Below are 23,141 nucleotides of genomic sequence, written 5' to 3'. Positions count from 1 at the left end.
AAAGAGATTTGTTACCTTTTGACCGTGAAATCGAAAGAACCTTGACGAATAATAGGAGACTTGTTAGGAGGAATTTGGGAGGTGTTGGTGAAGTTGTTCAACCCACTAGTGAGTTTGTCAATCCTTTCGCAATAGAAGGAGAAGAGAACCCATTAAACAATACCACACAAAATCCACCTACAATGCCTAAATTCTCGTCACACTCTATACCCACCGAGGAGGATCTACCAAATGGTACTCCTACCCCACAACATCTTACCGGAAATTTATTGCCAAGTCCGCCTTCATCCAACTAGTTGAGAGGAGCCAATTCGGGGGAATGCCTAGTGAGGACCCTCATTCTCATATGGAAACCTTTTGCGATTATTGTGAAGCTATCTCTCAAACGGGCGTGACTCAAGACCAAATAAGATGGGTCTTATTTCCTTTTTCGTTAATCGGCACCGCAAAGCAATGGTTGAAGGGCCTTGATAAGGCCACCCTTGGAATAGATTCTTGGAAGAAGCTAGCTCTAGCTTTCTACAAAAATTCTACCCAGGAAAAGACCAATATGCTAAGAGCTCAAATTACGGGTTTTAAGCAAAGGGATGAAGAATCTTTGTATGAAGCTTGGGAGCGGTTCAAAGGTATTTGTCGCTCATGTCCTCACCATGGACTTAGCGAATGGTTTTTAGTGCAACAATTTTGGAATGGTTTATATGAAGATTCAAGGAACATTCTCAATATGGGATCAAATGGAATGTTGACCGAAGTTGATGACAATCAAACATGGAACAAGATTGAGGAAATGGCGGTCCATAATTCACAATATAGTAGGCCTCGCAAGGCTACTAGAGGAGGAAAGTATGAAGTGGACACCGTTACTCAATTGGGTGCTCAACTTAGTGCTCACATTGACACAATCAACTTGAAATTTGAACAAGCTATGGCTAGACTTGAGGAAAACTCAAAATCATCAAAGCATCATGTCAATGCCATTACGGCATCCTCATCAATCCCAAGCGGGATATGTGAGAATTGTGGAACCTTGGGTCATGACTCAAGTGAGTGTAGGGGAACAACCGAACAAGTTAATGCTTTCCAAGCTTACAAAAGTGGTACCCCTTATTCAAATTTTTACAATGAAAACACCAAGTTCCATCCAAATCTCTCATACAAAAGCCAAAATGTTCAAAACCCTCAAACAACATACACTCCACCACCCATGAGAAATCAAAATCAAAGACCCTTTTTCAATCAAAACCAAGGTTACCAAAATCAAAATCCATACAATCACCACAATGACCAAGGTTTTGATGTCCAAAAAGCGGTCCTCCAAATGCAAAAGAATCAACAAGAATTTTTCACCCAAATGCAAAAAGATAGCCAAGCAAAAGACACCACCATCAACAACATTCTAGCTCACACCAAGATGTTGGAAACACAATTAACTCAACTAGCATCTTCTAGCTCACAAAGACAAAAGGGGCAATTACCACCACAAAGTAATCCCCCTAGACATGAAACGGTTAGTGCCATTCACTTGAGAAGTGGTACAAGGTATGAAGCACCGAAGGAGCAAGTTGAGGATGAAGTTGTGAGAGCTAGTGAGAATGAAGTTGTGGTGCAAGGTCCCAAAGAAGGGGAATCATCAAAAGAAGAAAGCTCAAAGAAAAATGAAGACAAAGCCAAAGAAAAGGAGCCCATTGTGATTAGACTTCCTTTTCCAAGTCGTCAAGCCAAGCCTAAATTTGATGATCAACTTGGAAAGTTCATGGAAATTGTGAAGAACTTAGAAGTCTTAATTCCTTTCACGGAATTAATCAATCACGTTCCGGCCTATGCAAAGTACATGAAAGATATCCTCACAAAGAAGAAGTCGATCCGGAAACTTGAGACTATCGCCTTCACTAAGGTGAGTAGTGCAATACTTCAAGGGAGTTCACCTCCAAAGTTAAAGGATCCGGGAAGCTTCTCAATACCGTGTACCATTGGCGACACAACGATCAACAAAGCCTTATGTGATCTAGGGGCTAGTGTGAGTGTCATGCCGTACTCGGTAAGTAAAAGGTTGGGAATGGGAGAGCTTAAATGTACCAATATCACTCTTCAAATGGCCGATAGATCGACGAAGACACCGCTAGGGATATGGGAAGATGTCCCCGTGCGAATTGGGAAGTTTTTCATCCCGATGGACTTTGTCATTGTTGATATGGAGGAAGATTCCAACATTCCAATCATCTTAGGAAGACCTTTCCTACACACCGCGGGTGCGGTGATTGATGTGAAACATGGAGAGCTCACTCTAGAAGTGGGAGATGAAAGCATAACTTTTAATCTTGACAAGACCATGAGAGCTCCTCGTTTGCATGAGCCATGTTTCATGATTGATCATTATAGCCGAAAACATGAAAAGAAGAAATCGGAACTCCAATGGAGGAAGAAAGTTGAAGATGCTCCATTCAAAGAGCAAGTGAATTTTGACAAGGAGAGCTTGCAAAGCTCATCAAAATCAACCAAGGAAGAAGAAAATGGCCTCATTGGCCAAGAGAAGAAATTGGGAGAGTTGTCTCCATCCAAGCAAGAGATTTTCAATGATCAACTCAATGAAGTTTGTGGTCTTTGGGACGACGAATTTGAAGGGATCTTTAATCCCTACATTGGGCATGCCATCGATCATGATCAACAACAAGGGCCACGGTCTATTGAGGACCTCTACCATAACAATGAACAAGCTTTTGATTACTTCTTCAAGGTGTTGAGCAACATCAACAACACCTTGAACATGCCTCCTTGACATCTCATCAAGAATGAGAGTTTGGTGGAGTCCTCCCTAAACCACCACTTGTAAATATTTCTAACTCCCTAACTTACATTTTAATTTTTGTATTGCATTTTTTGTCATTTTTGGATTTATTTTTACTTTGATCAAAATAATTGTCATGTAAGAGAGAAGTGAGGGAGGGACTAATGATTTTAATTGATGTGTAGTGCTTTACCTTAGTGTGGGGATGGCAATTGCCTAGGCTATTCATGCCTTAGTAGTGCCCCGCAATGAAGAACACAAGATTTGAAAGAAAGAAAGAATGATAAGGGAATGCGTTGGTGCACGGATGGAATTGAATCCGTGTACACAAGGACCAATCCGAGCGTATTCCCGAGAATCCGCCCGTCTCGCAGAGGATCCGAGCGTCCTGCTGAGAAGACGCCCGTCTTGGGCCGAAATAAAACCGCAAATTCTTGATCGTTGAAGAATCCGAGCGGATTTTCGGAAAGACGCCGTCTCCTGAGAATACGTCCGTCTTTTGAAAAAGACGCCCGTCTTGAAGCTGAAGAAAAACAAAGAAAAATCTCTGGACAAGAATCCGTCCGTCCCGCACGAAATCCGCCCCGTCTCATCTCGGAAGAATCCGAGCGGATTCCCGTAATCCGCCCGTCTCTAGGCGGGATTTTTGAAAATTTGAAGTCAAGAATCCGAACGGATTGCGCCTAATCCGCACGGATTGCCCCTGCGTCCTAAAATTGTCGAGTTCTTTAAATACCCACCCCACCTTCATTCATTCATTCATTCACTCATAAACACTACCCATAACATCAAAACCCTCATCCTCTACATCTCAAAAACAAAAACCCTCAACAAAACTCACCAAAATCAAATCAAACCATCTTTCAAATAACAAATCAATCACTCCATCTTCATTAACAATCAAAACCAAGAACAAAATCTTCACCTTTGAGTCGATTTTTGTTCTCATAAAGGCAAAGCCTTTCACCTTCAAAATCGATTTGGGCATTCTACAAATTGAAGATTTTTGATCTTTTTCTTGGTTAGCTCATCAAATGGCAAGAACAAAGGGAGTAACAAAAGCAAAAGCAAAGGCAACAAAGGCACCAAAGGCTACAACTCTCTCTCAAAGGCAAAAAGCTCTACAAATGAAGAAAGCTTTGGCAATGGTGGTATCAACACCAAGCTTGGAGGTGCAACAACCTCAACAAATTCCTATGGAAGCATCACCCTCTACTCCGGTAATTAATCAACTCTTGCATTACCCGGAGGTAACATTCATTTCCGATTCCCATAGAAATACATTTGTCAAGTTTGCTATGAAACAAATTCAATCCACCAAATTCATATGCCAAGATGCTTTAGAGAAGTTGGGTGTTCTTGAACAAACAAGAGTCTTTTTCAATGCCATGGGTTTAAAGAAATTGTTTGAAATGAAGGAAGTAACATACCCCTCCCTTGTCTTGGAATTCTTAAGTTCTTTAAAAGTGACAAAAGTTGAGAATAGGGAAAATATTGAGTTTCGTCTAGCTAACACTAGTAGACGCATTACCTTTCCGGAATTGGGTGAAATTTTGGGTCTTAGCGATGAACATAAATTTTATAAGCAATATGGGAAGTATGATCCCGAGCCTCTTTGGGAGGCAATCTCCGGGAAGAAATTTGAAGATTTTAAAGCTTGTCGTGCTCTTTTGGTCCATCATCCGGGCATAAGAATATGGCACAAAGTTGTGGGAAATACCATAATTGCTAGGAAAGACACCAATCATTTCACGGGACTCGATTTTATTCTCCTTGAATCAACTTTGAATATTGGAAGAATTCACACCAAGCCTTACAATTCTTTGAGGCTATTGGTTGATAGATGGCTCCATGTAGATAGTGGGAAGAAGGGTCAAACCGTAATTGTTAATGGCGGCCTTGTCACGGTCCTAGCCAAGCACTTTGATCCTAATTTCAATAAGGATAGCAAGTACACGGCTAAGGATGGTGGCCATCTTATTGATATGTCCATCTTGATTAACAAGTTTAAGTGGGTTGCTCACAATCCCCTTGATACCAAGTATGGGTGGCTTACTAGTGAGGCTCGATCATTCACTCTACCCGCAAAGATTTGCCGTCTTAGTGTCCACCGGACCAACTATTTACTTCCCCTATCCAAGGAAGCCGAGTACATCATTCAACAACAAAAGGGTGATCATGAAACTCCCTCCTCTTCCATTGTTATACCACCTTACCCCTATGATTATGAAGAGTTCAAACCGCAAGGAGTTGAAATTGGGAAAGACTATGTAACTCTTCTTATGCAAGCCATGCACAAGCAAGCTTATGAAGATCGGAAGAATGCATATTTGGCTCAATATCCTCCCCTCCTACATCTAGCTAGGCAAGGACTCCTTGATCCATCTTGTCCTTTGCCTAGTTGGGCGGATAAAGAAGCCTTGTTTCCGGGTGCATCTAGGGAAGTGGTGGAAGACAATGAGGTTGTTGGAAATGATGAAGAGATTGATGATAATATTGAGGAAGAAGCAAGTGGAGATGAAGAAGGAGATAGTGAAGATGGTGATGAAGAAAGCAAAGAAGAAAGTGCCAAGGAAAGTGGCAATGTGACCACTTCTCATGAGGGAAGTGATGGTGATAGTAGCATGATGGAAGACTAGCCTTGGAGATTCCTACTCTCCCACGGTTTGTCTATATCTCTTTGTATTTTATTTCATTTTGATCATTGTTGGTTTAGTCCTAGCAACATCAAAGGACTCACACCTCGGTTCCTTTGAGGTGTTCTTTATTGTTCCCATTTTTGTAAAATCCAAAATGACAATCTAGTTTCATGCATAGCATAGTGTGTGCATGAACTCCCCCATGCTTTGACATTAGCAATAGTGTCTTATTTGGTTTGGGGAAGTTAATGCATACACAACGGGAGGTAATTTAAATTATCCTCTCCGTCATAACAAAAACCATGCATCATGTAGTATAGCTTAGTGTAGCATTGCATTTAGTATAGAAATCATGCATCATTCTTGCATAATTTCCATCATTTTGGTCATTGAGGACAATGCCCATATTAGTGTGGGGATGGGAATTCTAACACTTAACTTTTATTCAAAAACCATAAAAATTGAAAAAATTTCAAAAAATCATAAAAATTTGAAAAATTGAAAATCCAAAAACAAGTTCATTTCCTTTGTATATATTGTCTTGTATATATTGTGTTTGTTTTATCCTTGTTCACTTTGATTGACTACGCCGCATCCGAGACATGAGGATATTGAAGACCGCATGGTATGATCTTTCCAATCTCCTTTTTCGTCTTTATGTTAATGACTATGTGGCTTTATTTTGATTGATGCGGTAAAAACAATGTGAACTTAGGATTGCATTTAGTTTATTTGGCATATTAGTTGGTAGAATCATATGCATTAGGATGTATAAATGTTAGTTGCATCATGGCATGTCGTTGCATGTTAGAAAAACTTTGCGAAACCGTCTACTTGGGAAGCTTGACAAGTGTATATAGGCCCTAGTAGATGCTTTTTATTCTTAAGACTTTGCTTGTTAGAATACTTGTAAAACACCCTAGGATGTGTCATGCTAGTATCCTTTGACCCATGGTTTAAGGCCTAGTCAAGAGTACCTTGTGGTGTGATAACTCCTTGGCTACCGTTTATTCCAAGGTGACCCTTGAAACCATGCATACTTCTATCATTCATCCATGTTCTACCATATTTTTGTCATCAAAGGGAATGGGCACAAAACAAAAAGAAATCAATTTGAGTTCAATGAAATGAAAAGTGAAAGAAAGTTTGCAAAAATGCATCAAATGAAAAGAGGAGCAAAAATAGACTCCTAAAACTTCAAATACAAGGCACCCTCGTTACTAATTGGGGTGACTTTGAAAATCTTCAAAAAGAAATGCAAAAAGTTGTCAAGTATTGAAATGCCAAAAATCAAAAAGAAATGGCAAGAAAGTGTTCTCAAAAAGTCAAATGCCAAAGAAATTTGGGGGGAAGACAAAAATGAAAGCAAACTCCCAAAATGAAACTCAAATATTTATCGATCCCTTTATCCATCGTATCCATTTTTGTGCATGGTAGAGAGGGGACGACCCTTCTTCTTGTCTAGGCAAGAGGGGGAATTCCGCGATCCTCCAGTGTTTCTAACACCATAGGGAGTATACTCTTGACAAAAGCATTTAACGATTGAGGACAAAGGTACCCTAGCTTAACACATTTTGGAGGTGATTTATTGGTATCCTTCTAGGCTTAGTAGTTTGAACAAATTGCATCTATGAAGGATTGTGTACCCTTGAATTGCTTCCCTTGTAGATAATTTCCGCCACTTAGATGAGGAAAGTGGCTATTCTTTTTGTAGATGCATCCATTATGTGTTTTTGTGTGCTTTAAAGTTTGGATGTGTCGCCATTTTGGCAAGACCCACCTTGCCTTGCAAGAAGGCATCCTACCTCATGGTTGTCTTGTTGTGAGTTGAAGGGGCGGAGTGAGACCCGCTAATTGTCTCATATCGGCTATTATTATTAGGTTAGGTTAGTATTGGTCCTAGTCCTTGTCACCTCTTTACTCGGGACGGGCAAAGGTTCGGTTTGGGGATATTTGATGTGACCATAATTGGCGCATATTTAGCCCCCGAATTACCATTGTTTCTATGCTTTTTAGTGCCTATTTGGGTCATTTCTTATCTTTAGTTCTTTGTTTTGCATATTCTTTGAGATTTTGATCCCTTGGTAGGAAAGGAGTAAGAATCTTGCATTTTCATGGCAAAACAAGGCTAAATTGATCGTATTCAATGACCAAGCATCAAGGAGAGACAAGACTAGAAGGCCTTTGTACATAGCATAGTAGAAGAGCATTGTTGAGAAAAGGATCCTTGAGTCCCCAAGGAAATACCCAAGGAATTCATGAAGAAAAGGGAAGAAAAAGAAGAAGGAAAGTTGCTGAACTACAATCCGAACGGATTGTAGAGAATCCGTCCGTCCTCGCCAATCCGAGCGTCCCGCAAAGGAATCCGCTCGGATTCCCCCTCGCCAATCCGAGCGTCTTGCCCAAGAATCCGCTCGGATTCCTCAGCCCAAATCCGGCCGTCCCGACTCCCATCCGCACGGATCGCAAAGACAAAGACGTTTTCATTCCTCAAGCATCGATAAGAGAAGCCCTTCTCTCGGATAATCCCGGAGGCTCCTTGCTCAACTTAAAAAGTGTAATTACTAGTTTAGCCCTTAGTTAACCCTAATGCATCCTCCTAATTTGCACTATAAATACCCCATTAGTCTAATTAGAGGAGCATGTTCTTCTTATCAATAATTAGTGTAGTTAATATCAATCAAATCTCTCTTCAATATTGTAATCAAATATTAATCAAGTTTTAATCCAAGTTTTAGTTCTTTAATCTCTCTCTTGTTCTTACTTTATTTTGGGTAATTGAAGATTATTTGGGTTATTATTGGGGGATTGACAACCTCTCAATCTAGGATTCAAGTACTTCTATTATTCTTGCTTTATTATTGGAATCATTAGTAGGTATAATCTCTTAATCCCTTTTTAATTATTGCTAATTACTTTCATTTATTCATCATGTTTCATTATGTTAGTATGATTGACAACCTTTCTAGCATGATCAATATGATAATGAGTGAGTAGTCTCTTAGCTAGGGTTTAATGGGTGATTAGGGGAAACCAACATGGGGAATGATTCATGCTTAAATTAATATGCTTTCATATCTTATTTGCTTGCTTGTTTTGATCTTAATACATGCACATGTTATATTTGATGAAATGCTAAGCCTATGAATCCTTGCATTTACTATCATCTTCTATCCTTTCAACTTGACTTGTAAGACATAACCCAACTCGAGTCTTGTTAGACCATACATGTGTTAAGTAGGGAAGATTAAGTCGACTTGTAGGTGTTGTACAATCCAAGAGATTCGGCTCCGGGACCCAAACTTTCCTAGGATTGTAAGATATAACCCAACTCAATCCATCACAACAATAATTGCTTGCTTATAATTTGAGAACATGTTTGTATGATCATATCCCATGATTCCCCTATGAACCCATGACACGCACCCTAGTGCTTTTAATCAATTGTTTACACCCTTATTTTATTTACCTTGTTAGTTTATTTTCATTGCTATCTTAGTTTAGTAATCTTCTACATCAACCCAATTTGTGACACCCCTAGACACCACTAGTTACAATAGAATCTTCATTTCAATACCCGTCCCTTGGGATCCGACCTTTACTTGCCTCTTTACTAATTGTAGAGTTGTTTGTGAAGTATAAATTGTGTTTTGTATCGACCATTGACCAACGACCACATATGCTTAATTGTGAACACGAAATGGCCCCGATCACAGACATAGTCGGATTCTCAGTTGTACTCACCGGAGTTTCTTCACTCTCATCAACATCCACATTCACAGTTTCGACGGAGGAGCTGGGGACCGCTGTATTATTTTTGCGACCACCTCGGGTTCGACGCCCAACCATGGTGGAGATTGGAACGTCGTCAGATGGGACCGTGGTTGGTGGAATAGTGGCAAGAGGTGTTGGTTGAGGGTTTGGTGGTTCTGGGTTAGGTGTAGGTGATGGAGTTGTGGATGGGTTTGGATATCGAGGAAACGCATAGGAATCCTTTTGAGATGGCATGGTTTGAGAGGTAGGTGGTTAGTCTGATATGACGGATGGGGTAGTCATTTTCACGGTTTTGATGGGTATTGTAGTATTAAAAGATGTTTTGACCATGGTGGGTAAAAGAGGAGAGTTTAATGGGTAGGTGAGATGGAGGGAGTGGAAGGTGAAAGGATATGTGGGTTGAGGGAGTTTGGACGGTGGGTTAGGGATAGAAATGGCCCAAACAATAAATGTGGAAAGTAAGGGTAGTTGGCCCAATTTAATTAAATTAATCACTCGAAATACAACGCAAAGTAGCATAATATAAACGTAAATTTAGATATGAGGTTGAGTGATTATCGACTCACGAATACGGTGTCAATTTTTGGTCTAAAAATGATATGAATGCACTTAGAACACTTAATAACATATGTCCATTTTAGTTTAATCAATTAAGGAAATTAGCAAAACTCACACTAAAAATCACAAGCAATTAATTAACCCAATTTCTAGTCTAAATTTCTCAAAATGTTCTCTTGCAAGTGGCTTAGTGAAAATGTCGGCAATTTGATTTTCGGTTTTGCAAAAGATAAGTCTAACATGTCCTTTCTCCAAATTATCACGAATGAAATGATGACGAATATCAATATATTTGGTTTTAGAGTGTTGAATAGGATTTTTGGAAATATTTATTGCACTCGTATTATCACACATTATGGGAACGGAGTCAAAAATAATACCAAAATCCAAGAGTTGTTGTCTTACCCAAAGTAATTGAGAACAGCAATGTGCGGCACTAACGTACTCACTTTCGGCCGTTGAAAGAGAAACCGTGTTTTGTTTCTTTGAGCCCCAAGAAATCAAGCAAGGACCCAAGAATGTTGCAATTCCGGAGGTGCTCTTTCTATCGACCGTGCACCCCGCATAGTCCGCATCCGAAAATCCTATGAGATCAAAAGGACAATGTAAGGGATACCATAAGTAGAGATTTTGTGTTCCAATCAAATACCGAAGAATTCGTTTAACGGCTTTAAAATGGGATTCTTTCGGATTTGCTTGGAACCTAGCACATAAACAAACACTAAAGGGAATGTCGGGACGACTTGCGGTCAAGTAGAGAAGTGAGCCTATCATACCTCTATACACCTTTTCACTAACATTCTTACCGAGTTCATCTTTGTCCAATTTGGACCCGGCTACCATAGGTGTATCGTGTGACCTACCATTTGTCATCCCAAATTTCTTAAGCATTTCCTTAATGTACTTTTGTTGATGAATCATGATTCCATCCTTTGATTGTTTAATTTAGAGCCCAAGGAAAAATCCTAGCTCACCTATCATGCTCATTTCAAACTCCGATTTCATTAGTTTCGAAAAATATAAGTAAAGGAGTTCATTTGTTGCACCAAATATAATGTCATCAACATATACTTGTACAACCAACAGTTCGTCTGACTGTGACTTTAAGAACAATGTTTTGTCAACGGAGCCTCTTTTAAAACCATTTTCAATAAGAAATTTAGACAATCTATCATACCAACACCTAGGTGCTTGTTTTAAACCATAAAGAGCTTTGTCTAATTTGAAAACATGGTTAGGCAAATCATTGTTCTCAAAACCCGGTGGTTGCTCTACAAAGACATCTTCTTCCAAATATCCATTTAAGAAAGCGGTTTTAACATCCATTTGGAAGAGTTTAATGCCTTTGTGAGCCGCAAAAGCTATAAGTAATCGTATGGCCTCAAGTCTAGCTACCGGTGCATATGTTTCATCGTAGCCAATACCCTCTTGTTGGTTATAACCTTGCACCACTAGCCTAGCCTTGTTCCTTACAATTTCTCCCGAGTCATCAAGCTTATTGCGAAAGACCCACCTCGTACCAATGACGGTACGATTAGGCGGTCTAGGGACTAAGTGCCATACCTCGTTTCTCTTGAATTGATTGAGTTCTTCTTGCATGGCAAGCAACAGTCGCATCGCATCGTCAGAGCGACTGTTACATTTGAGGGTTCAATTTGAGAAAGGAAGGCATTGTGGGCCCAATATTCGTTGAGATGAGCGAGATTGTTGAGGGATGATCTTGTTCGAATTCCCGAGTTGAGATCGCTTGTGAGATTAGAGAGTGGATGAGAGCTTTGATGTTTCCACTTCTTTGGAACAACGGTTTCTTGTTCCCCCTCAGCAGCATCAGTCACAGTGACTATTTCTTTTTGCTTGGAGTGATCTTCATCATCACTGTTTTGGGTTGATTCAATTCTGGAGGTGGAAGCAACAGTCGTTGGGTCTGTTGCATCCAGAGAAGAAGCAGTAGCAGGTGTGCTACGTGTTCCCCCTGAGCTGCTGACTTCCTTTGAAGGTAACAGTCCCTGTGTCTGTTGCGAGTCAGCTTTGGGAGCCTCTACATCCTTGAACACGAAGTCCTTTTGAACAAGACCAATCTCAAATTCATCATCATCATCATCATCATCATCTTCCATGTTTTGTACCTGTCCAAGCACACTAGATTCATCAAAAATGATATGGATGCTTTCTTCAATCAACATGGTTCGTTTATTGTAAACTTTATAGGCATTGCTATGATCGGAGTAGCCAATAAATACTCCTTCATCACTACGTGGATCGAACTTACCCAAGTTGTTTTTACCATTGTTATGAACAAAACATTTGCTTCCAAAACATCTAAAATATGAAATATTGGGTTTTCTTCCACGTAGCAATTCATAGGGAGTTTTATTTAATATACTCCTTATCATGACACGATTATGAATGTAGCAAGCGGTATTTACCGCTTCGGCCCAAAAGTTCTTAGGCAACTTACTACATAATAACATTGTTCTAGCCATACCTTCAAGGGTTCTATTCATCCTTTCAACCACACCATTTTGTTGTGGGGTTCTAGGAGCCGAGAAGTTATGGTCTACACCATTGTCATCACAATAAGCACCAAATGATGAGTTTTCGAATTCGGTTCCATGATCGGTTCTTATTAAAACAAGTTTTAAATCAAGTTTATTTTGAATCTTTCTTAACCAAATTAGAAACTCATCAAATGCCTCATTCTTAGAGCTTAAGAAGAGTGCCCAAACAAACCTAGAGTAATCATCAACAATGATACACACATAACGACTACCACCTCTACTTCTAGTTCTCATTGGTCCACACAAGTCGATATATAGAAATTGTAAATGTTGAGATGTACTCACAATTCTTTTGGATTTAAAGGAACTTCTAACATGCTTACCTCTAGCACATTCATCACATACTTTATCAAAATCAAACTTCATATTGGGAATACCTTCAACTAAGTCGAGTCTTTTAAGGGTATTAAGAGTTTTAGTACTAACATGACCAAAACTTTTATGCCATAACCAAGGATCATTGTTCATTAGACTCATGCAAGACATGGTGTGACCAGATAGAGTGTTCAAATTAGTTAAGTACACGTCTTTAACACGTCTTCCTTCGAGTATTAGTTCATTAGTAGTGGCATCAATTATTCGACACATATTAGCACTAAATTCTACAATATTACCCTTATCACAAAGTTGAGAAATACTAAGGAGATTATGCTTCAAACCTTTGACAAGCCGCACGTTGTCGACACAAAGTAATGGTGACTTACCAACCTTTCCAATGCCAATTACTTCACCTTTCTTGTTGTCACCAAACCTTGCCGTGCCACCATTGTATGCTTTAAGTGAGAAGAATTGGCTTCTATCACCCGTCATGTGACGAGAGCATCCACTATCCAAGTACCAATTGCGGCCGCCTCTCACCAAGCCCTACACAAGATTAGATTTTGAGTTTAGGAACCCAAACAAACTTGGGTCCCCTTTTGTAATCAACATATCTTACGGTGTCTTTCCTAATCCATATTTTCTTTATTACTTTGATGTTCTTGTTAATGTCCTCAAATAGTTTTCTACAACCATTGAAAACATGACCATTCTTACCAAAATAGTTGCAAAAAATGTACTCGGGAAGACCCACGTATTTCCTTCTTCTAAAATCAGTTTTAGGCCTTTGGATGCAACAGTCAGTCTGACTGTTACATTTGAAGCCCAAACCAGCAACTTTGTTACATCTCTCGGTTTGACTTGTGAGAAAGTATAACACGGTTTGACTTCCTTCCCACTTTTCAGTGATGTTTTTGGCTTTTACAAGTTCATTGGTCAAGTCATTGACTCTTGAGAGGAGATGCAAATTCTTTTCTTTTTCCCTCTTGAGTTCATCATTGTTAACACTTTCTAAAGACAACCTTTTCTCAACTATGAAGTCATGGGTGTGGTTGTTGAGTTTAGACACGAGATATCCGACCTTTTCTTTGGACTCTTCATACTTGAGTGTCATCTCATCAAGACGTTTGCTTAGATCAACGAATTCATCGGATCTATGATGAGGAGTAGATCTAGAAGTGCTACATTCGGGCATACCCTTTTGAAGAAAGGTAAGCCTTTCATGAAGAACCTCTATTTCTTTCTTGAGACACGCAACCTCATCTTTTAGACACTTTTTTTCATTGACCAAGCATTCAATTTTTTCTTTGGACTTGTCTAAGTGTTTGTCAGAAGCAACAGTCCCAGAGACTGTTTCTCTTAGGTCTACAATCTCAACCACAAGGTCATAGTGTGGACATGGCCCACCTGCGTATGCCCAGCCGATCTGTGGACAATGGCAGCGGTCTTTTTGAAAGTCACACGTGGCGGCGTAAAAAATGCTTTCGACCGGATCACATTTAGATCGGTCGGTTTCGTCTCGGTAAGGGTCTCGAAACGATTAGAGATGTTCGGAGTCGCCACCAAGCATTTGTGGGATGCCTGGAACCCATTCGAATTCCACTTTATACCTCGGTCAAATCGAAGCACAAAGCAGCGTTTGACATAGGTACTAAAGATAAGGAAATCGTCCCTCTTTAGCATCCTATCTCTAGAATGACTCTCGTACGCTCTGGATAAGGTCGTCCACTATCCAAAGTTTCTGAGTAAGAGGTGAAGGTACGTATTGGGAAGCCCTTTAATCAGACACCCAATCCCACCCGCGGTAGCGGCCTCTACTGATCGATCTTGGTTGGTTGAATGCAAAAGTTGATAAAACGGTTTAAATGCATGAATGCGCATCCAACAATTTAAACCTAACATGTGAGAGCTTTCTAAGTCAGTTGATTTAATCCGAGTATCAAGTATAAGATGTCGAGTTGGATTAATGATTGATTTGCATGCAAGACGGAAATTAAACATCCATTTACCGTATTAGGTTTAGGGTGCATAACATGATCCATTTGTCTTAGTAAGGCATTTACAAAATATGGTTTTAAATAGTCATCTGACCCGTCCTATATCCAGGCTAACCGGAGTCGGGATCGTCCTGGACTAATGCTGGAAGGGAACAGGCCCTGTACCAGACGGCTATATGAGGCGCGAGCCAGCCGGCGGTACAAGGGGCCTCCCTCTGGTTTTGAAAATGAGAAATGGAGAGCCTGTTTAGGCGCGGGTTAGCCCACGGTTTATGTGCCGTGTTCTGACCTTTTAGAAAGCGTTATAAAACGTGTTGAAATGAGTATTAGAACCCGGTTTGGTTTGAAAGGGGTCGTTTAGACCGCATTTGTTGATTTGAAGAACTAGACTCGAATAATCATCATTGTTTTGATAATATTCGGTGTCGGGTTCGATTTGACAAACTTGATATGAATAGTTTTGAAAATGATTATGGACTAATTGTTTTAAGTCCATTTGAATGTCATTAGTCGATACTCATCATCGTACCCGGGTTAAAATCCGGCATGGTATGTGGAACCAAGGATGACTTTGTCTTGGTGACTAATATACTTGTTTGAAAATGTAAAGAAATGAAATAAAAGGTTTTAAAATACCTTTTAAATGTCATTAACCAAATATTATCACCGAAACACGGATTCAACCGTCATGGTATGAGGAACCAAGGGTGAAAAATGCTTTATGGTTAAAACATGTGAAATAAAATAAAAATGGTTCGAAAATATTTGAAATGGTAAAAATCGATTACAAATATGAAAATGGATTAAAGGGAAATGACGAGAAAAAACACGGTTGATCTCTGGTCTGAATACCCCATTTAGGCGCGAGCTAGTTGGCGACCTAAGGGGCTTCTGCCTCAGACCAAAAATCAGTTTTGGCTCGTTTATTCCATGTTTTGGTTCATGTTATGCATGTTTTAGCATGTTATAGTCATGAAACAAATGAAAACATCATAAAAGAGGATTTTTACACCCTCATACTTACATGTTTGGTTATGGCGAGTGACCGACGTAAGTGTAATAACTCGTTTGATCGGAAAAAACTCGGTTTAAAACCGTTTTGGTAAGTAAAAAAGAGTGTTTTAAGTTTAGTGATGGTGTAGTGGTCGAAGTGGTCGGTCAAGTGATTTAATGCACGATGACGGTACCAAACAATGTGTAAGGCTTGTATTTACGATCGGTAGGTCGTAAATACGCGTCGGATTGTGACTTAAGAAGTCGAGAATTTTAAGGGAGAAAAGAGGGGGCGGACACTCGCGTAAATCTCAAATGGGTGGCATTTGAGGGGTATTTATAGGATAATGAGTGGTTGTGTGAGTATTGAGTGACGTGGCCACTTGGGCTGCTCAAAGAGGCGCAATCATGATTTGTTCTATCCTAGGTTTTGTAGTCACATGTTTGGTACTTGACCAACATGAATCCGGGAAAACTTAAGGTAGAAGGTTTGAAATGTTTGTTTTTGGTGGTTGACTCGGTTTGACTCGTTGTTGGAGTCGGGATTTGAATTTTTGAGTCAGTTTTTGGTCCGGTGTCGGTTTTGACTTTAGTTAGTGTCATTGCGACCCCGTCGTCGTTCATTAAACACTCCAGGTATTTTTGAAATGTTTTGAAATATTTTATTTTCGAAATCGTTTTAAGTTTTCCGACGTAAAGTTGTACACAAACTGTCGATCAAACGCCGCGATTCCAAAACATGTTGTAGTCCGATAATCATCGGGTGTTTGTTGGAGTCTCGGCAGAGATCGGGTATCTCTGAGCCCCCACTTTGACTGAGGCTTGGACAGGGCAAAAGTCAAAGTAGAGCCCCCAGGCCAATCGAAGATTACAACCTAGAGACCCAAGAGACGTCGAGGCGGCTCGAAAGGATTCGGGCCACGGACCTGCAGTCGGGAAGGGCGACGCCAAGGCGACTTGAGGGTACGAGTCAAGGACCAGTCGTCGGGAACAGTTTAGATTCTGTCGACTGTCCGTGCGGGTCGTTTAAAGTCCGTTAGACTACGTACAAAGGCTCGCCAGCCATAGGAAGGAGTCATACCCGAGGGATCTTCGAATATGTCCTCGCATGTTTGCGGACAAAGGCTCGCCAGCTGTGGTAAGGAAATGTACCCGAGGCATCTTCGGGATCTGTCCTCGAAAGGTTGCGGTCAAAGGTTCGCCAGCCAATGGTGAGGAAATGTACTCGAGCCATTTTCGGGATTTGTCCTTGAAAGGTTGCGGACAAAGGCTCGCAAGCCAATGGTAAGGAAATGTACCCGAGGCATTTTCGGGATCTGTCCTTGATGTGTTTGCGGACAAAGGCTCGCCAGCCATGACAAGGAAATGGACCCGAGGTATTTTCGGGATCTGTCCTCGAATGTTTGCGCACAAAGGCTCGCCAGCCAAAGGTAAGGAAATGTACCCGAGGCATTTTCGGGATCTGTCCTTGATGGGTTGCGCGCAAAGGCTCGCCAGCCAAATGCAAGGAAATGTACCCGAGGCATCTTCGGGATCTGTCCTCGAACGGTTGCGGATAAAGGCTCGCCAGCCATATGTAAGGAAATGTACCAGAGGCATCTTCGGGATCTGTCCTCGACGGGTTGCGGACAAAGGCTCGCCAGCCAATGGTAAGGAAATGTACCCGAGGCATCTTCGGGATCTGTCCTTGGATGGTTGCGGACAAAGGCTCGCCAGCCAATGGTAAGGAAATGTACCCGAGGCATTTTCGGGATCTGTCCTTGAATGTTTGCGGACAAAGGCTCGCCAGCCGAAAGTAAGGAAATGTACCCGAGGCATCTTCGGGATCTGTCCTCGAACGGTTGCGGATAAAGGCTCGCCAGCCATATGTAAGGAAATGTACCCGAGGCATCTTCGGGATCTGTCCTCGACGGGTTGCAGACAAAGGCTCGCCAGCCATTGGTATTGTCGGTTTATGGACCACGGGAATAGCCGCGTCAAATGGGCTTGTTTTTGGAAGTAGCGAACTCATGATGCCGCTGTGGAAATAGTGAGTATGGATTTTCACTATCACTGTTTTTGGAATGAGCGGGTTCCGCGAGGAAGCCCCCTGCTGGTATTGGAAGAATTGTGAATTTGGAATCTTCACTATTAATTGAAGTGACGGTTTATGTGCCGCCGTTGACATTTGATGGAAATAGTGAATTTGGAATCTTCACTATTAATTGAAGTGACGGTTTATGTGCCGCCGTTGACATGTGTGGGAAATAGCGAATTTGGAATCTTCACTATTAATTGAAGTGACGGTTTATGTGCCGCCTTTGACATTTGTGGTGAGAATAGTGGAATTCAATTTCCAACTATTATCTTGAAAATGACGGTTTTAATTGTCGTCGCTTAAAATTTGGAGAAATAGCGGTTTTTCGAATTTCCGCTATTTATTTTTGAAATTGAAGGAAATTAGTGAATTTGATTTCACCATTATTTTTGAAGTTGGCGGTTTTGATCGCCGTTTGCTTGAAAATAGCGAATTTAAATTTTCACTATTCGATTGGAGTGACGGTTTATGTGCCGTCGTTTAAAGTCTTCGAAAATAGCGAATTTGAATTTTCACTATTTGTTTTTATTTTTGAGAAAATGACGACCTTTAATATCGTCAAATGCAAATTTGAAACTTGTTATGTGGAAATTGGGCTAAAGCCCAAAATTCGCTGAAAAAGGTAAGGGACGCCTGATTGAGGCGCGAGCCCCCTGGCGAACCAAAGGGGCTTCCCTATTTTTCTGTAAAAGACGCGAGTTCAGGCCGCATCCCATTCATTATCTCGTCTTCTTCCTTTCGACAAAGCAAAGCCAAATTCGCCATTGTTGGACTTTCTAGCTTGCTTTCACTTGTGCTGTCGTCAACAATGTCATCTCAAGGTAAGTATTTCCTCTTGAATCCATTTAGGACAGTTGATCCTTAGCTTGATTGAATTAGGGCGAATTTTACCCTAGAAAATCAAATTGGGCGTTTTTGATTGAGCCCATTTCAAGTGAAATTGATGCTTGCATTAGGTTAGAAACCTGTCTAGGAGCATAGGGGTGGTTTTAGTTCGCATTTTGGTCCCCGTTCCTGCTCCCTATGCTCGAAAAACGTGAGTGAGGCGAGAAACCGTCTCATTTTGCAATGTGAAGTTTATTTGCTTGGGTAGTGGGTCCCCCTAGGTTGCATTGTAGTTGGGAAAACCCGTATTCGCCATTTATGGACCTTCGTTGGATATTGCGGGCAAAATTGGATTTTTGCCTTTTGTGACGGTCTTATGTCTGACAAAATAAGCGCCTGTTTGGGCTTGAATTGAGTCAGTTTGCCTTGAAATGGACCTTATTGGTAGTTTAGGTCACCTTGAGGCGTGATAAAATCATGTTTGCAATTTTGCGGTCGTTTTTGAATTTTGACCGGTTTGGGCTCAAATTAGCGTATGATTGCCTTTTTGAGCCGTAGAGAAATACCCCATTGTGTCGGGAATGTATTTTGGTTTGTAGGCGGACCTTGTAGGGGTCTTGAAATGCCGTTTTTGTGGTTTTGACTCGTCTTTTACTTGAAAAGATGGGCGAGTCGTTTTTGTGTTTGTTTTTTGAATTGTTTTGTTTGGTTGGATTTTGGGCGGGATTGCCCTTGTTTTGTTTTGCAGGTTATTTTTTGTTTTTTTTTGGATTTGTCCATTTCATGCCGTCGTAATGCCGAAATTTCGGCTGACGTTTTTTGTGTTGGAATATGTGTCCTCCGACAATAATGCGATCACAACTGTTGATCATGATGATCACATGTTTAAATCTCATTTTAAGAATAGATGTGGGATGTAATATTTTACAGTCAACTGGTCCACACATATCGGTAATGATTGGCTGACTAGAGTTTGACATTCTTTGCGTGCGGACGGTGGTGATCAGTTGATCCCCTTAGGTCATACCTAATGGGTGACGCTCTTAATTGATTATTTAATCAATCGTATGCCGATACGAGTTAATTAAATTGCTTAAAATTGACAGATGATTTTCTGAGTATAGTTAACGTGTCTTATTGTAATTCGATTAAATTAGATACGGTCTAAGTAATCAAATTGTCTTGTCACTTAGATTAAATTATTGTTTACGAAACAATTGAAATTGAATGAATAATTTATTATAAATACAAGACGTTGTGATTTATAATTCAACAAACCATTTTGGTACAAGTAATTAAGAATTATTAGTCGATTTTGTATATGAAATATTTTATGAGTATGTTGATTTTTAATATGTTAAAAATACATTACAATTTCACATGTTATGTTACATGTCACATATGTCACAATTGACAAATGACAAAATAAAATGGACCTCCCATTTTATTTATGTGCCGAAATAATGGAGGGTGTTTAGGATAATATTGTGTTTTTTTATTTAAGTGGAAAACACAATGATGAAACCTAACTTGTAGCATTGCATGCCTATTTTTCTTGGGTAGAAAAAGAAGCCCATGCATTGGCTTCTACCTCTTCCTCCAACCGGTTTTCAAAGGGGAGAGATAGAGTTCTTTCTTCTATTATTCATTCACAATTTTTACATAATTTTTCTAGTGTATGAAAAATTACTACTCTCTACATTTTTGTGAGACATTTTAGAGAGAAGGAAAAACCACAAAATCCTCTCCTCTAAACCGAAATAGAGGAGAACAAATTAATTCTTTTGGGTCATTTTTAAGCTAGATTAATAATATTACTAGTTCATAATATTATTAATTATTAAGAGTAACACCTTGGGTATATGCTTTTGGGAGAGGTTCTATTTTGAACCTTGTTCATCCATTTTAAGGAAAGCTCAAGAACTAACAAGAAGGAGATCTTGTTGGTGCCCAAATGGCCGAAATTTAGATGGTGAGAAATCGATTTTTCCATCTCCCTTTTATTATGTTTGCATGCATAAGATCTAGATTTAATTTTATGACTAAATTAAATTGTAACATATATGAATATGTTGTATAATGAGATATAGATTTCCAACAAGCGGTAACAGAGCCATAGGTTGTTTGCATGCAAATCGGTTATAGTTTTTCCGAGTTATACGATTAACATATAAAACTTGTAAATTTGTGTTATTATGATATATCACGAAATAAATTTTACATGTTAAAGTTTTTGATCCTAAAATGTATTTATGATACTTTGGTTAATTTAGGGATTTTTATTGTTCATCATATATAATAATGGCATTAAAAATGTGATTTTACGATTAAAATGTCATTTTCGGACTAAAATTAGCTAAACTTCGAATTTTACAGTGATTTTTGGATATGTTTTCACATATATTATTGTTAGATGACCTGTAAAGTTTCAGAATTTTTGGAGTTCTTATGCTCGAATATGGATTTTTCATGATAAAAATCGAATTTAGATGAAAAATAGGTTAATATGAGAAATATTTCGAATCTGGTCATAGAAATTTAGTATGTTGTCACATGCAATTTTACAAGATGTGTGTAAAATTATAGGCTATAATTAAGTCTTTATGCATCATTTATGAATTTTTGATGAAAAATAGCATAAATAGTGACTTAATTAGTGAATAATTGCTAAAACATACTTCATGACTAAGGAAAAACGTCACATGTTGCATTTTATTATCTTTTTTCAGATCTAAAATTGGAAAGTTGATGAATATAATTTTTCTCATGTTTTTATGATTATTATTGTTAAATCCAATAAACCGCAACATTGTTTTTCCCGATAAAATTCGAAATTTTTAACCTAAGTTTTTGAACATTATGAGTGTCATGGTATTTTTCCAGAATGTTCATGAGTTCAAATTTCAAATTTCAAATTTATTTGAAATTTTTGTGATTTATTTGAAGTTTATAGCATTTTATTGTAATTTTGAGTCCATTAATGAACAATTTTAAGAAATATAAGTTAATTATAGTCAAATAGTTAGTGGAGACTAATTTTGAGTCCTAAGTTGGTTAGGGTAATTAACTTGTGCATAAATATGATTTTATGTAATTTATTGTGATTTTAAAAGGTTGAATCACGCAAATCCGTAAAAACCGTTTAATATACGATATTGGCTCCTTAAAGGCGATTTACCATAAAATTGGGCATGTTCATACATATTATAATGTTGCATTTTATTTATGATTGTCATAATTTTAATTTATGTAATTTTTGAATTATGTAATTTTACTTAGTATGGCCTTAGTTTTTAATTGGTATTACCCGAAATGTATGGGAATATCGATTCGGTTGTAATTTATTGTGATCTCGTATCACCGTTTTGTAATTTAATAGATTTATTTTATTTTAATTACAAATGTATAATAGGAAATTATGTAATTTGTTATGTAATTTATTTATTCCGGAGTTCCTTGAAGACGGTGTCACTCAAGGAAGACTATTCATAAAGACGGTGTTACCTCGAGATGCGTGCCTCAACCGAAGTTCGAGGGACCAATGGAGTTGGTTTCCGAATATGTAATAGTTAATTAGATTTGCTATTTTAGGAAGGCCATACTAGGATTTAATTTTTGCTTTGCATTTTATTATATGTTGCATGCATCGCTAAATCGCCATAACTAAAACATGCATTGTGATTTTAATCGAGTATATCGACCGTGTCAATTACAGTTATCGTAGTTCACCGCTTTAGTTCACTTAAAACGTGATAGATAATAAATTGACATGACCTCTCGCTAAAATAAACAATTGAGACATAGCCTTACCAAATAGTAGAAACCATGAAAACCTATTTCGCGAGGGAGTGCACTCGGCCACCCCGGGGTACAAACCTTGTTACGTAGGGGAAGTGGGTGATAAATGTCTATCCACCGAATTCATATTGATGAGGGTTTCATCGGCTACCCCGTGCCCAAGTTGATGTGGATTTGGATCATGGACACATTTATTCGAAATTTGGATTGAACTCAACAAAAGTTTTTTTTGATAAGGGTTTCATCGGCTACCCCGTGCCCTTGTTGGATGCGTTTTGGACTAAGGATAAATGTTAATGTAATTTTATCGACCGAGAGTTCTAAAAGTAGAATCGATTAAAGAGTTAATCCACTGAGTTATATTGATAAGGGTTTCATCGGCTACCCCGTGCCCAAGTTAATATGAATTTGGATCTCGGAATCATTTATCATAGTTGGGTAGACGTCACTATGTAAATGCTTTACTTATTATTTACAAGTATTAATAAAACGATAAATGTTAAGTTTTCCACTATTCCGTTATTATATTGTTCTACTTCTTTACCACAATCATATACGATATCATTTCGATTTTTGATTCAAATCTCTATTAAAACTTCGTAACTAAAGACAAATATGATTTTTCTTCTAAAACCTCATATGAACCATTGCTAAGGATCTCTTGTGAGGAGTATAGATAAAAGTTATTCATTATCAAACAGGTTTTTGATTCTTGACTAACACATCTACTTACAATGGATTGTTTTTCCATATACTTAATTGAATTAAGTACCTTGAAGCGATAAATTGTTTTGGTAATTACATTTGTCAGAAATCGTA

At 39.0% G+C, this 23,141-nt stretch overlaps 1 non-coding gene across 1 annotated transcript; it reads right to left on the bottom strand.

Moving 5' to 3' along the window:
- Nucleotides 1–550: 550 nt before the first annotated feature.
- Nucleotides 551–657, bottom strand: LOC141589100 (small nucleolar RNA R71). The gene has a single exon (XR_012520053.1). It is a non-coding gene; the product is annotated as a small nucleolar RNA R71 (small nucleolar RNA).
- Between the last annotated feature and the right edge of the window lie 22,484 nt (nt 658–23,141).

The sequence above is a fragment of the Silene latifolia genome, chromosome 6 (genome assembly GCF_048544455.1).
Source record: "Silene latifolia isolate original U9 population chromosome 6, ASM4854445v1, whole genome shotgun sequence".
NCBI lineage: Eukaryota > Viridiplantae > Streptophyta > Magnoliopsida > Caryophyllales > Caryophyllaceae > Silene > Silene latifolia.
This window is presented reverse-complemented; position numbering and strand designations above follow the sequence as displayed.